This window comes from Monodelphis domestica, chromosome 1, assembly GCF_027887165.1.
Source record: "Monodelphis domestica isolate mMonDom1 chromosome 1, mMonDom1.pri, whole genome shotgun sequence".
Classification (NCBI taxonomy): domain Eukaryota; kingdom Metazoa; phylum Chordata; class Mammalia; order Didelphimorphia; family Didelphidae; genus Monodelphis; species Monodelphis domestica.
Window position 1 is genome coordinate 616,906,004 of NC_077227.1, and position 16,471 is coordinate 616,922,474.

Here is a 16,471-nt window from a genome sequence, read left to right on the forward strand (position 1 = left end):
TTCTTAGCTTCTTAAATTTAGCTCAATTCCTTATATAATTGGAAAATGAAGCCTTTATCAGAAAAAAAAACAACTTATATATCTTTTTTTCTAGTAAAAGGAAGAAAAGACATAGAGGGGAATGACTTAAAGGCACAATATATCTTTAGGTACTTCATAGTTTTCCTCCTCTTATCAATCTGAAGTGGTAGGAAAGAAAGCATTGAAGAATGATTAGAATACCTTACCTACAGTCAGAAGACTTTGGCTTGAATTTTGATTTCAACATTTATCAGCTATGTGGTTCATGGGCAAGACAGGAAACCTCTCTGAGCCTTGGCTTTTTTCAATGTAAAACTGAGATAATAGTTCTGGCACTAAAGTATTATGTATATGAATTAATATTACAGTCACCATCCCTTGTGATATTTCCTTAGTTGTTAGATTGAACATCTTACGTGGCTTAACTTTCTACGTATTTGTGTCTTGAGTCAACAATTAGACTCTAAACTTCTTGAAAGCAGGGCTGATGTCTTCATAGGTACTATATTACCTCACAGAGTTTCTTTCATGTCATCTTTGTAAGCCACAGCAAGAAGCTATCTTGGAAAAGCTTTTTGCCCCTCCTAGGACACAGACCCAGGAAATCAGGAGAAATGTGAGACACCATCTGGAGCCTGAATTCCATTGCCTCCCCAGTGAGATTTAGCCTTAAGGAAGGAAGTCATTACTCTGGTTTTAATACTTTTGAGAGATGGGCATGGGTTAGAGAAATGCTTCAGCAAGAATTGTCTCAGATTTTATGACTGTTTCTGATTTTGTTTTTTCTTTTGAGATCAGGCCCCCCTATCTTGTCCAGGCTAGAAGCTCAGTGACCATTCACAAGCTTAATTTCAAAACTGATCAGCAAGGAAGTTGGGTCTGCTCTGGTTTTCCAATCTGGTCTGGTTTCCCCCTTCTTAGGCAACCAGATAGCCCTTTGCTTTCAGGGACTCACCATACTGGCTCAAGATTTAGTACAGACACTTGTTTGACTTTTTACTTACTGTAGTTCAGAACTCCTGGGTTCAAGTGATCCATTATCCTTAGCCTTCTCAGCTGCAAGGTCTCTAGTCAAGCACCATCACACTGGGCAAGGGGACTGTCTTTAAGTTTTCAAGGGTTTACTCTGAAGCTTAAGGAATTGTATTATGTCTCAAGATATAACCCACACATATTCACACACATATATTAGGAAAGAATCATGACCAGGTGGTGGAGCAGAAAGGAGGCATCTGCTCTTGTGAATAGTATCAGTCATGAATATAAAAGAAGAATGGTATGATGGAAAGAGGCTGAATTTGTCAGAGGACATATATATACAGCTCCGCTACTTCCTAGTTGTGTGACCTTAGGCATTCCTCAATTGACCATAGAATGACCCAGAGTCGAACTGTGGAATTCCCCATTCCAAATCTTCAAATATCTTCGGATCCAAACTCAAATAAAAAGGGATCCCTGTGGCTAGTATTGACCACAAATTAACATTATCCAAGTTATCTTTTATTTATTTTCTTTAATGTTTTCCAAATACGTTGTAAACTAGTTTGGGTTGTGCTCTGGGAGTTTTGTTGGCTGTGAGTTTGAAAACTCTGCTGTAGGCAACTGTACCTATTATGGAATTATCATTATGCATGCACACACACATACACACATGCGCAAAAGCACTATTATGGGCTGGTGCTTACCAGGTGGTAGGAGAAAGATTGAGAAAGAAGGATGTAGAAATACTGAAAGATGATGGGTATAAAAGGTTTTATCAGAGCTCTTAAAAAAAGTAGACTATAAAGTTATATCCAGCCTTCTTCCCTTTGCAAACCCAGACAATAAAGCTTCTAAAGATGGATAATTAAAGAGTTCCATTGTTAACTAGACGTGTTTAAGTTACTCTAACTTATGTATGTGCAGGACTGTGACATTCTTCTCCTTTTTTCTCCCCTGTCCTCAATCTTCTATCAGGTGTGGGAGAGGGAGTCTAGAACTGAAACATGTTTAATGGCTAGTAGCTTTCTAGTTTAGATAGTAGGATTAAAGTTCCCCAAATTGGGTGGATGAGTTAGAAGTAGAAATACTCATCCAAAGGGAGCAGGGATGTGAGGGGGAGAAGGAATTTTGGTCCTTTTTCTAGGATGCCACCCAAAGCAAACCAGATCTTGGGAATTGGATTCCTTTTATTGCTTACTTTGTTTCTATGCCAGTTAAAGGTGTTCTTAAAAATGAGACAATCATCTATTGCTTTGCTTGCTTAAGTATCTGAAGAGTAGCACGGAAAAAGGAAAATGTATTTCTAAGAGGGAATAGAGACATTTTCCTTAGTTTAGTCTAAGGTGGGAGTAGAACTGAGTGTTTGTTATTAATAATTTTCCAGTGGGCATATGCATAAATGTATGATTAGATCATGCTCCTAGAGTTTTTCTTTTGAACCTGGTGATATAGAAAGAGTGATATTGAAGATGAGTCAAGGTGCCACATGGTATGGGGTGGGGAGATTGGGGTTGTTTTTTGTCTCAGGGCACCTTGAAGCTGAGGTTTGAGGCTGTTATCCTGACTTGGCATTGAATGCTGAAGCAACTAAGGCATTTTTTCTCACGTTTCAGAGATTTAGTGGTAGAAAGAACTTTGTTGTTGTTCAGTCTTTTGTGACTTCATTTGGGATTTTCTTGGCAAAGATACTAGAGCAAGTTGCCATTAATTTCTCCAACTCCTTTTACAGATAAGGAAACTAAGGCAAAGAGACTTAAATGACTTTCCTAGGGTCACACAGCTAGAAAGTATCTGAGTCTAGATTTAAACTCAATTAGCAGAGTGGGACTAAGGGAATTATAATTCTAAAAGGGAATAGAAATATTTTCCTTATTTTAATCTAAGATGAGTTTTCCTGACTCTAGGCCAGGTGCTCTATCCACTGTGTCATCTAATTGCTCTAGAAGATGCTTTTAATCCAATCATTTATGAAAAGATATGAACTTGGATCTTGCAATTTCAAAGACAGTGAAATATGGTAAGAGGCTAGTAGCTAGTCTTGATGGGAATTGAAATCCCTTAGTACAAATGCCTTGGGTCCCATTCTTGTGGGCTTCAACATACCTGCACTATGAGAACTTTTCATATTTCATGGGAGATAATCACAAAATCTCTGTTCAATCACCATGGCTTGAACTCCCATAAAACCTACATGTTGCTGAGCTGGGTCACAGGTGTTCTGGATCAGTGCTAAAGTATTTTGTGCTTTGAGGTCAAAAAGCAATATCATTTATTACTAAGCCAGGAAAAGTCAGGCACTCAATGAGCATTAATTAAGCACCAACTATGTGCCAGGGGCTATGCTGAGTGAACTGCCTCCTCAGGTCAGTAGACTTTGATAGTGAAGACAACTTCTACTCATTTTGTCTTCCTTTCTCCAGGAAATTTGCTGTGGAACTCTCCCAGGTCTTCATGAGGGGAGAGAGTGCTTTCTCCCATTTGTCAAGCCAGGGTGTGTGTTTGAACATGGAAATGATTATATACTTCATCTAAGAAAGCCTGATCCACTGACCTGTGGCTCTCTCTTCTGAGTGTGTTTCATTCCTTGAGTAGTAGTGACTAAAGAACTGAGAATTACATTTATAGCCTCGGAGGCAACTTTATAAGTCTGAGAGTTTAGGAGTGTCTTAGATCTCACCATTGGAGCTGATTGGACACAAGAACTGATTGGACTTTCTACAAATCTACTATTCTCAGGGAAAATGATCATGAAGAAAAAAAAATGATCCCAAGCTCTGACCTAGCTTTCCCAAAGATATGGACCTTGATGGAGTTGTCCAAACAGTAAAGAGATGAAAAGAAGATGAAATGTGTACTCATCAGTGCCATAAAACAATCCATGTCTTAATGATTTAAGTATCAATCACTTTAAGAGAACATAATGGAAACTGTAGAATACTGTGTCATGTTTAAGTGTTCATCAATACTCTTTGTCAATGAGTCTTTTGTGTTTCCAGTGTTCCTTTTGCATGGAAAAGGAAATAAATAGCTGTCCTATACATGATCTACTTTATATATTGAGTATTTCTCTAGTTTTTCACAGGAAAGACCTGAAGACCTGAACCAAACATAAACCGATTTTCCTGTGGGTCCTCAGGATGGGAAAATAAAGAACAAGAAAAGATCCTAACATAAGACTTCCCTAGGACTGAACTTAGGCAGCTAAGAGGAACAGTGAATAGAGTGCTGGGTCTGGAGCCAGGAAAACTTGAGTTTGAACTTTGCCATAACCACTTACTATATGACCCTGGATAAGTCATTTAACCATCTTTACCTCAGTTTCCTCATCTGTAAAATAAGCTGGAGAAGGAAATGGAAAACCATTCCAGTTTCTTTGTCAAGAAAACCCAGTGGGGTCACCAAGAGTCAGTCATGACTGAAATCACTAAACAATGACAACAACAGGACTAAACCTGGGCTAATAGACTCTTTAGTAAATAAAGGAGAGTGTTTCCATCCCCTGGACGTAGCTATGAGTCTGTTGTTATTTTAAACCTATACATTAAACATACACATAGACCTTAAATATAAATATAAATATAAATATAAATATAAATATATATATATACACCTAGCCACACTACATATATATACACATGTGTGTGTGTATATCTTTATATATACATATACATATGTCTATGCCTATAACCTTTTCTAGTGGCCGGATGATCTGTACAGCTCTCCCTGGCTAACTCTGAATCACAGCTTCTCTACATTCCTTCCCTCTAAAGGTCTGCTCACAGTGTGTTAAAACAGAGCTCAGCAAAGACAACTGAGGAGCAGGTATGAGGACTTCTGAAATGATTATATATTATTTCTCTCTCTCTGTCCATCTGTCCATCCATCTGTCTGCCTGTCTTTCACACACACACTGAGACCAATCACAGAAAGCACTTTGGGGGGAGAACATCTTCCTACAATAGGTGCAGACATCCTGACAGGCACATTTGTCCCACCTGACTGGCAGGCTGGCTTTCAAGAGAACTCTCTTTGGATCATTACTCACTTGTTCAAACTCTCAGCTGCTGCAGAATTGGGGGAGGAGGGAATAGAACTTAAAGGAAACACCTTTGGAAAAGCATTAACCCTGTCAGGGCTCTAGACTAGCATATGATCACTCATTGCCAGTGGATTCCAGAGGAAGGCAGACACTGCTGGTCATTAGATCATGCCCAGCCCTGATCTCTTTGAATCTAGTTCATTGCAAACAAATTCTAATTAATTGTCTCTGTGATGTCACTGTAGCACCATACAAGCAAAGCAGGGAGGATTTGGTTATCTTGAAAAAAAAAAACTTAAACGTCTCCTTAGCTTTACCTGGATATATACACAGCCTTAACTGGACTAGCCGTTGTCATGATTATTAATTTGGACTGGAATCTCTATTTGGTTTTAAATGGAAATTTCCTTTAACCTGAGTTCTTTTGGACTCAGTCTGTTTCATTCAGGGTAAATGAATTGAGATAGGGTTTACAGGCTCACACAGAGGATACCTCAGCCATCCCAATCTTCTTCCTGGTGCAGTTGAGAAACATTTGGGAATTATATCTAAATAAATAACTACCCAGGTGAGAGTATAAGGGAGCACTGGGAGGACCTCACCCAAGGTGCATGGGGCAGGAGATAGAACTGTGCTTCTTTCTTGCAGTGGCCCAAAAACTGCAGTCCTTGTGCTCAGCCTGTGCACTCTGGAAGGAAGGTTGGCTCTGGGAGAGGGTGAACGAGTAGGATTGCCCTCCTTTCCCAAAGCAACTGCCCTCTTTGCAACTCTCTCCTCTTTGGTGTCTCATTTGATGTTCAAGGAAATTTGTAAAGTTGGCAAGGACTCATGGTGTCCCAGTGCATAGAGCCCAGGAAGATCTGAGTTCAAATCATAATTAAAATACTTATTAGCTGTGTGACTCTCTGTAGGTCATTTAACCTCTTTCAGTATCAGTTTTCTTATCTCTAAAATAGGGATAATAATACTTTTCTAGAATTGTGAAGATTAAATGAGATGATGTATGAAAACTACTTTTAAAAATCTTAAATCACTATGTAAAGACTATTATTAAGTCCTAGCCTTTCAAATGTGGAAACTAAGGCTTAGAGAGGTTAAGGCTTCAGGTCACAAAGCTAATGAGTTTTGGAGTCAGGTCTTGAAACTGAGGCCCATGCTTTGCCCTTGAATTATGGTTCTTCCCTTCCCTTCCCATCCCTTCCCTTCCCTTCCCTTCCCTTCCCTTCCCATCCCTTCCCTTCCCTTCCCTTCCCTTCCCTTCCCTTCCCTTCCCTTCCCTTCCCTTCCCTTCCCTTCCCTTCCTTTCCCTTCCCTTCCCTTGCCCTTTTCTCTCCTCTCCTCTCCTCTCCTCTCCTCCCCTCTCCTCTCTCCTCTCTCCTCTCCTCTCTCCTCTCCTCTCCTCTCCTCTCCTCTCCTCTCCTCTCCTCTCCTCTCCTCTACTCTCCTCTACTCTCCTCTCCTCTCCCCTTCCTATCCTTTTCTTTTCTCTTCAAACACTTATTTTCTATCTTAGTAACAACTCTAAGACAAAATTGGCAAGGGCTAATTAAGAATTAAGTGACTTACCCATTGTAACACAGCTAGGAATTATCTGTTACTACATTTGAATCCAAGACCTCCCAACTCCAGGCTTGGATCTCTATCCACTGTTTTTCTTTTGAGGGTCTTTCCAGCCATTTGGTTGTCCCCTAGACTTAGGAGAAAAGGCCCCAATCTACTCTGCCTACCTGGAATAGGTTAAATGTCATTGTGTTCAGCTCTTTTACCTCTGCCTCTTTCCCAGCCCTCTTCTTAGCCATGAGACAGGAACAGGTTCATTTTTAGATTTAGAATTTGCTGCTAATTTGTGCTTCTGCCTTGTGAACAGATTTTGAGGAGGAAGCTAGATTCAGGCAGCTGAGTGAGCAGGATGAAATGATGTGGGCTCCCTTCTTTGAAAATTCACATGCAAATTATCAAGAGCTTCCTTTTTTACATTTTTTGGGGGTTATTGTTGTTGTTTTTTGTATCTCCTACACTGGAGGAACAACAATTTAGAAGTGCTTTGTGTTGCTTTAATCTCAAGTGGGTTTGGCAGTTTTTCATTTTCTGGGGACATTTATAAAAATCCTTTTTTTTCCCTCATCCATCAATCTAACTATAACCGCTACCCATATTCCATCTCCATTTCCATGAAATCAGTTAACCACTGGACAAACCACCCTCCATTTTGTTGCATTTCACTGATAGAGACAAACAGATATTTAGTATTCTTATTCTTAATAATAGTGATGATGATAGCTTAAAAGGTTTGCAAAGCACTTTACAAATATTATCTCATTTTATCCTCTCAACAATCCTGGAAAATAGATGCTTTTATAATCCCCATTTTACAGCTGAGGAAACTGACATTCAAAGTGGTTATGTGACTTGCAGGAAGGCCATCCCTTTGAAGGTGGGGTCACACAATAAAACAGCCAAAAAATGAAAAATGGTGACAGTAATTGCCCATGAAACAAAAGGATTAAGATGAAAAACATTCTTGGCATTAGAAAATACTGGGCCAAGCACAAATCTCAAGTTCAACAATTAAATGAATTCAACAGCCCTCAGATGGATCCCTTTGGATGACAGAGCCAAAGGAACATTTTGTTAATCTAAAGTCAGGCACACATAAAATAGGAAACAACAAAATAAAAATAGAAACATTTAAAAGTGTTCCAAAAGTGAAAGATTTCTCCACCACTGGTAAGTTTCCAGCAATCAAGGTTTTTCTAAGAGAAATTCCTATTCAGATATGGAGTAGAGTAGATAATTTAAAACAAATCTTCCAACTCCAAGATACTGTGATTCTATGAAATCAAATAACCAAACACACCCCGAAATGTATGGAGTTTATGTATAAGGTTGACACATATCAAGAATTATGCCAAGGTCCTATATTATCTCTTCCTGCTTTCTCCTCCTTTTCTCTTTCCTCTTGCCTTTTGCCTAGTTTTGGTTACTGTTAGCCCTTTCCCTCCAAGATGAACAGTCTAATAGATGGACATTTTCCTTCTTTCGACTTTTGCCATTCAGAAATGCAACAGATTATTATTTTTATTTTTGTATTTCTGTATCTTTATGGAACTTATCTATTACTCATCCCAGCTGGGAGGACAACAGCAATATGAATTCACTAACTCATTCAATCAATATTTATGAATAAAGAACCACAATTTCTTTTGGGGGGGGATCAGGGAAGTGACCTGGTCAGAACCTTACCTTGGAAAGATTATTTTGGCTATTGAGTGGAAAATGATTAAACAGGTACCAATTAGGAGACTATTGCAATAAATAGTCTAGGTTAGAGTGGATGAGGGACTGAACCAGTGTGAATGCGGTATAAGTAGAGCAAAGGAGAGAGAGATACAAGAGTTATTGTGAAGGCTGAATTGAAAAGATTTGATAACTGATGCTGGGTGGGGGATGAGAAAGAGGAAGGGTGAGGATGATTTTGATTTTGTGAAAGGGAATGGCATGGGGTATGGTTTTGCCCTCAATCAAAACAAGGAAATTTGAAGGGGTGCCTTGCTTCCAGGGAAAGATGATTTCCATTTTGGATATGTTGAGTTTGAGCTGCCCACAGAGCATTGAGATGACCTGTAAACATCTGGCGATGTAAGGCTTTAGTCCCGAAACAAAAAAGACCTGCAAGTAGAATTGGGGATCATTTGTATAGAGATAATAACTGAGGCTTTATGATCCAGTGAAAGGACTTTACATGGTAGTTAGAAATTTAATAAGTGAGATGATGGGGTGACAGATTCCAGAAATATAAAGGTGGAATACTATAAGTCTTTGTAACTAATTTGATATGAGAGGTGAAGAAGAGGGAAGAGGTAAATAGAACTCCAAAATTGTGAATATAGGAAATTCAATATTTGAAATAGTACCTAACCAGAAATGGTGAAACCAGGAGAAACAGGCTGGGGAAAAGAGTGTTTTCAGTCTGCTACCAAATATTTACTCTACCTCAAGATTATACTACTCAAAATCCCTTGCATATATCCCCTTTTTTCCAATCACACAGCCAATACTTAAGCCATCATTACTTCTTTTTTGAAATTTAATTTTATTGATTAGTTAAGAAAAGATTTTCCATGGTTACATGATTTATATTCTTTCCCTTCCCTCCTCCCACCTTCCTCCTATAGCCAACACACAATTCCACTGGGTTTTACATGTGTAAATGATCAAGACCTATTTCCATATTATTAGTATTTACACTAGGTTGATCATTTAAAGTCTACATCCCCAATCATATCCCCATCAACCTGTGTGATCAAGCTATTGTTTTTCTTCTGAGTTTCTACTCCCACAGTTCTTTTTCTAGATGTAGACAGCATTCTTTCTCATAAGTCCCTCAGAAATGTCCTGGATCATTGCATTACCTCTAGTAGAGAAGTCCATTACATTTGATTGTGCCACAGTGTATCAATCTCTGTGCACAACGTTCTTCTGGTTCTGTTCCTTTCGCTCTGCTTCAATTCCTGAAGTTCATTCCCGTTCACATGGAATTCCTCCAATTCATTATTCCTTTGAGCTCAATAGTAGTCCATCACCAACATATATCACAATTTGTTCAGCCATTCCCCAATCGAAAGGCATCCCCTCATTTTCCAATTTTTTGCCACCACAAAGAGCACAGCTATAAATATTTTTGCACATCTTTTCCATCATTACTTCTTATCTAGATTATTTAATTAGATTAATGGTCTAGTTGGTCTAATGCAAAGTTCTCCCCTCTCCTAACCATCATCTATTCAGTTGCCAAAATGATTTTCCCAAAGTGTAGGCTCCTTATTTGGTTGAGGACCACATTTCAGACCTTTCTTTGGCATTTAAAGTTCTTTACAATCTTCCTGTCTTTCCAATCTTGAAACTTTTTATTCCCCTCCACATGCTCTATGATTCATTTACCCTGGCTTACTTGCTCTTGTTGGCATCCTATTCCATTTCCAATCATCTACTTGTCCTTTATACTTGGAATGCCTCCCCTTCTTACTTCTTTAAGTTTCCCTGCAATTTTCCAACCCTTACTTTAAAAGTCATCTTTTGCAAAAGGCATTTCCCAGTCCTTCCTCTCTGAAATTACCTCCTTTGTATATATTTCTTTATTTAGTTATTCCCCTATTGTTTCCTCATTACATTTTGATCTCCTTGAGTGTAAGGACTGCCTATTGTCTTTCTTTACATCTCTAGCATTTAATATAGTTCCTTTCATAATCTAAGTATTTTATAATGCTTGTTTGTTTTGATTGACTATATTGACTATATAGACATGAGACTTATTTGTTTTATTCACTTAGGTGAAATAAAGGGTGTCTAATCTCAGTATCCATATCCAAAATAGGCATTGAATGCCTATTTTGAATTGGGGATCCATGGGGAATTTTTTCTTTGGAAATTAAAAATTTTTTTTCATGAGATATGTTCTAGTTACATGTAAAAATGTTTTTAACAATATGCTTATTTTTTTTTTTTTAGTTTCAAATTTTCTTCCTCCTGCCTCTTTTCCCTCCTTGAGAAAGCAAAGCAATTTGATTTGGATTTTACCTCATGGAGAATTGAAATATAAACTTTCCCTAAGTTGCAGTTGGGAGAATTTCCTGGAATAAATCTATTGGGTAAGGGCATGAGTGAAAGAGTGAAGGTGACTTTTGGGAACTTTTGGGAACACACTCCCAGATTTGGACCTTTTCTTAGCAAATCTAGAGTTTAAGGAGCCATAGGCTAGGAGTGCTATAGGTTCAACTGATACAAGAGAGTCAAAATAGTAAGGAAGTGAATTAAAGTGGCACATCTTATCCCTCACAGAATTAACCAATATCAGATGCTTGTATATTGCATCTTGGATGACCCTTTCCAAATTTCATCTCTGCTAACACTACTGATCCTTCTGTTTCCCATTAAGGAACCGAACAGGTTTTTCCAGATTTGAGAGTTCAGTGGGGATGATAGATCACTCATTTGTTGGCCAGAATGAACATCCAGACTTGATAAGCAAAATCTTTGAAACCCATTTCTTTACAGGGTAAGAAAAGGTTGGTTCCCAGTAATTAGGACACTGCCGACTGGCTCAGTTTTGGTAAAGGCATCATAAAGTTTCCAACCACAAAGACTGCTTTGCAGACATCTAGTTTGAATGAGTTAAAGACACATATGCTTTTTAACAGGATTCTTGGATGGTTGATCTTTAAATGGCAATTAAGTGGAGGCCCCTTCAGAGAATTGCCAGCTTTGGAGATTTCTTTTCCTTTAAGGTTGGAAGAGCACAGGGCAGTGTGAATAGATGAACTGAAGAAAAAGCACTCTGCCTCTGAGAAATTAAGAAAGAATACTCGGACCCTTTAAGATTCAGTAGTGGAAGAACAGAAAAACCTAAACAACCTTCTCCAGGGATGGCATTCCTGAGCTTTTAAAATTGAACTTTATACAGCTAGTGTCAGAGATCAGATAAGATGGAGGTTAAAAAAAAACCCCAAACAACACAAAAACCAGGAGGATTGTTTTTTTGTTCAAGAGATTCAGGCATGAACATGCATTATTCAGGCCCCTGGAGCAATGGTGGCAGGAGGCATTTAATAATCAAATGCATTTACTATGTGTCTTTGGACTATGCAGATAAATAGCATTCTAGACCAGAAAGGTAGAACATTTAGCTGGAATGACAAGACCTTGTTTGCAAAGTGGGAGAGATTGCTTACCTAAGGTACTGTGATATTTACCTAGATTAAGGGTCCTGACTCACTCTTCCTAAGCACAGGAAGCAGACGGGAAGGGAAAGAGGTGGGAGGCATGCAAACAGAGAAGGCTCTGGGAGCGTAATGTGCAGAAACCGAGTGTGATTTGGTCCACAGCCCAGCTGTGCTGTGAACCCAGTGATGAACACAAAATCGCATTCTTCTCTAGAATAATTTCGAGTGCTAAATTTATCCATGTGGGCCCTGTCCTCTGAGCCTGAACTAAACGTGTGGAGCAAGGTGGTGGCAGAAGACCGCCAATGTGGAGGGCTTGCATGGCCTCCTTTTTCAGGCTTCCCTTCTGTCTTATAATTTAGGCTAGCCCCTATTTATGAGGCCCAGATAACAATGGTCAGATTATACGCCTCACAATGGACAAGCCTTTGGTTTATTTGGTTTTACTCACTAAAGCCATAAAGAATAAATAAAAATACAAATATTTTATATATATGCATAATAGATATATAAATAAATAAAATAAATATACATTATATTTAATATGTATGTCAAAATATAAATACAAATAAATAAATAGTGTCATCCTCAACCTATTCAATGAACTCTCTATCTCCTTCAAGATCAAATATAAAAATGTTCTGATTGCTATTCAAAGATAGCTGGGTACCTCCCTAACTTTCTAGTTTTTATACTATTCTTTTCCCTGCTCCCCCTCCCCCATCCCTATAGAACTCTTTGATCCAGTGTCACTTGCCTCTAGCTCTTCCTAGAACAAGACATTCTATCTCCCTGTTCTGGGCATTTTCATGGGCTCTTCCCCCCCTGTCTGGAATATTCTCTTTCCCTTGCTCTTATTCCTTTAGGTCCTAACCCAAATCCCACCTTCTACAAAAAGCCTTTCTAATCCCCTTTAATTTTCTTGCCTTCCTTCTGTTGATTATCTCCATTTCTCTTGTATATAATTTGTACATTTTTTTTTATATTATCTCCCCCATTAGATTGGGAACTCCTTGAGTTCAGGGACTTGAAAGCAGAGACTGCCTTTTACCTTTCTGAATATCCCTGGCACTGAGCACAGCATCCTTTAGGTGTTTAATAAATGTTTCTTTAGTGACCAACTAAAGTGTAGGGTCTTCTAGGTCCCCGGTTAGAATAAAAGATTTTTCACTTACTTTATGTCATTAATTCACACCTCCTCTCTCCCTGCCAGTTCTTTTATCCCTGTTACCATCCTTTTCATCCTTGGAGTTGTTCTCCATTAGAAGTTAATAAGCTATGGTTCACGAACTTAAAAAGTGATTGCTGCATTTCAGTATAATTGATTTTTTTGGTCATCTTATGTCTTTTATTTTAGACTTTTCAAAACATTATTCTGTGAAGTAAGGTTTCATCAGATGGTCAAAGTGGTCCATGCCATAAAAAAAGCTAAGAACACCTGTCCTGTAAGTTTACTTTGAACCTTTTTTAGGGAGGAGAGGATAGGCATTTATAAAGCATCCTACTATGTGTTGGGCACTGTGCTAAGTACTTTACAAATATTACTTCATTGGATCTTCACAACAACTCTCTGAGGAAGGTGCCACTAGTATTCCTATTTTAGAGTTGAGGAAACTAAGGCTGACCCAGGTGAAGTGACTTGTGCAGCGTTACCCAGATGTTAATTAGTGCCTGAGACCAAAATCCAATTTGGGTCTTCTTGACTGCAGACCCCGTGGTCTTCTGTACTGCCAGCTGCCTGACCAGGTATCTAAGTATTTGCTGGGTCTTATTAGAAAGACTCTGTTATGTCCAGGTAGGTAAATACTGTTAACTCTGAGCCACATGTTTCTATCTCATTCTGTATGCTCTAGAATCATAGAATATTAGAGTTGTAAAGCTTGGAGGAGAATCAAGTTTGGTCTCAAAGAGGTCCAAGAAGGGATATAACTTGTCTAAAAGAGGACAGTGTCAGTAGCAGATCAAAGACTGGAACCCCAGTCTCCTGAAATCCCAAGTCAGTGGCCTCTTTAACTAAGATCCTGAGAGGAATATATTGCAAGATTCCTTAGATGTTAGCACAGAAAAAAAATACAAAAAAGGATAATATATGATGAATTGTATATTTCAGCAGCAGCAGTGTGTGTGTGAGTGTGTGTATAGATATGGTGTGAGGCAGTCAAAAGAGTCAGCCCCCAGGAATGGAAAGAAAGCTGAACTTGGAATTAAGAAGGCATGGGTTCAGATCCCAGGTTTCATAGTAGCTAGTATAACTCTGGCTAAGTTACTTAACCTCTCTAGGCTTCAGGCACCTCTAAGACTTTTCTGCTAAATCTTAATGCATTACAATCTACTTAGATGGAGTATTACACTGAAGACATCACAAATCCTCCCTAATGCCTTCCTAGCATCATAAAAAAAGGTCAAATTTCAGATTTCTCTAAATTCTAGTAAAAGCACATTTTCTTAAATGGCCTCTTATTTTTTAGATAGTCTTTGAATCAAGCTGAGAAACAGGATTTTAGATCCACTATTTAATATAAAAATGAAATATATCCTTGTAAACTTGTAGCTATAAGTATCAAACAGATATCTTATATTTAGTGCTTTTCCTAAAGTGTGTTCAAATCTATTACTTCATTTTATTCCCATGAGAATCCAATGAATTGTGATAGTATCTATTGCCATCCTATTTTAGAGGCAGAAAAACTGAGGTGTCAGGAAATAATACAGGCATACTTCAAAGATATTTTGGGTTCAGTTCCAGACCACCATAATAAAGTCACATAAAATTTTTGGTTTCCCAGGGAATATAAAAGTTATGTTTACACTATACTGTAGCCTATTAAGGGCGCAATAGTTGTAGATCTAAAAAAAAAAAACAATGTAGATACCCAAATAAAAATATTTTATTTCTAAAAGACCCTTTATTTCTAAAAATGTTAACCTTCAGCTAAGCCTTCAAAGAGTGTAATCTTTTTGATGGTGAAGAGTTTTGCCTGTAGTTAATGACTGCTAACTGATTAGGATGGTGTTTACTAAAGGTTGGGGTAGTTGTGGCAGTTTCTTATCTCTTATTGATCCTTGTTTTCACTTAAACACTTGGAAGCTACTATAGGATTATTAATTAACCAAATCTAAATATTGTTGTGTCTCAGGGAATGGCGAGGCTGGAGTCAGAAGAGAGAGAGAGAGAGAGAGAGAGAGAGAGAGAGAGAGAGAGAGAGAGAGAGAGAGAGAGAGAGAGAGAGAGAGAGAGAGAGAGAGAGAGAGAGAGAGAGACAGAGAGAGACAGACAGAGAGAGAGAGAGAGAGACAGAGACAGAGAGAGAGACAGAGACAGAGAGACAGAGACAGATACACACAGAGAGAGATAGAGACAGAGAGAGAGAGAGGGAAAAGGTAGAGCACTTAGTACACACATATTTTTCCATTAGGTTCTATATTTTTAAGTTCCAGTTCCCAGTTTATGGTGCCCCAAAACAATTTTAATAGCTAACATCAAAAACCATTGATCTCAAATCACCATCACAGATATAATAATCAAAATGTTTGAAATTGGGAGAATTACCAAAATGTGACAAAGATATGTGAGCACATGCTTTTGGAAAAATGGCACCAACAGACTTGCTTTACATAGGATTTCCACAAACATGTAATTTGTAATAAAATCTGTAATATCTTTGAAGTGAATAAAATGACATCACCCCAGTAGTCAGGATCACAAACTGGCCCTGACCTCTTCAGTTAGGGTTCTTAGTTTGTTCTCCATACTGTACCCTCTGTACCCTCTTTCCCCTCTCAAAAAAATCCAAACCAGTACCTTGAAACCATTAGTGGTCTTTAACTCCACAGATTATTAATTAGGTTAATTAATGCCTCTGGGCACCAGTGGCAGGCCTGAGGCATAGAAAGAGACGAGAAAGAAAGATAAAGAATGAGAGATTAAAATTAATAAGTCATAGGAAAGATGTGGTACTTTGTAGGATTTTTGGTCATGACTGGTTGTCTTTTAATGCTGCAAATATTTTTGGGGGGTATTTAAAAAAAGCATGTTGTTTTCCCCACCAAAATTAATGTTTGTCAACAGCAGATATACCTCTTGGAATCAAGAGAGATGTAGAAAGGAAAATGGGGAAAGGGAAAGTAAATAAATAAAAATAAATAAAATCTAGATAGTAGACCTGAGAATTTGACCTAACCTTACAGATTGATATTGGAGAGGCCAGTTACCCAAGTTATCTGTGACTTTGAGAAAATGGATCTTTAGCAGGCAGGAGATTAAAAAAAAAGTCTCAACTTAAAAAAAAATCATTAAATTCCTATCTTTGGTTGTGAAGGGTAGCCAGAGACCCAATAGGTCTAATGGACTTTCTTCCCCTTTAGAGTTAGGAGTGACAATCAAGGAGTCCCATCTTTAAAAGGAATATTTCCAGAGAAGTTCATTGCTGCTCATTTACATAATCACTTAATGATCTAATAATCCACTCTTTGCATGATTGGCACTAGAACTGTCCCTGGATCTGAGTTGCAGGTACCTATTTGCCCCCATTTCTATTCTGCACCTTCATTTCCACATAGTTTATCATCATAGAAGAAAAATCCCCAGATTGATACTGAGGTAATAAGGGAATAAGATCAATGGGTAGACATTTAATTACAGGAAAAATCTGTAGTGTGTGCTGGCCACCAAATGTGTACAGTGTGTTCTGGGTTGCTAATTTGCTCAACG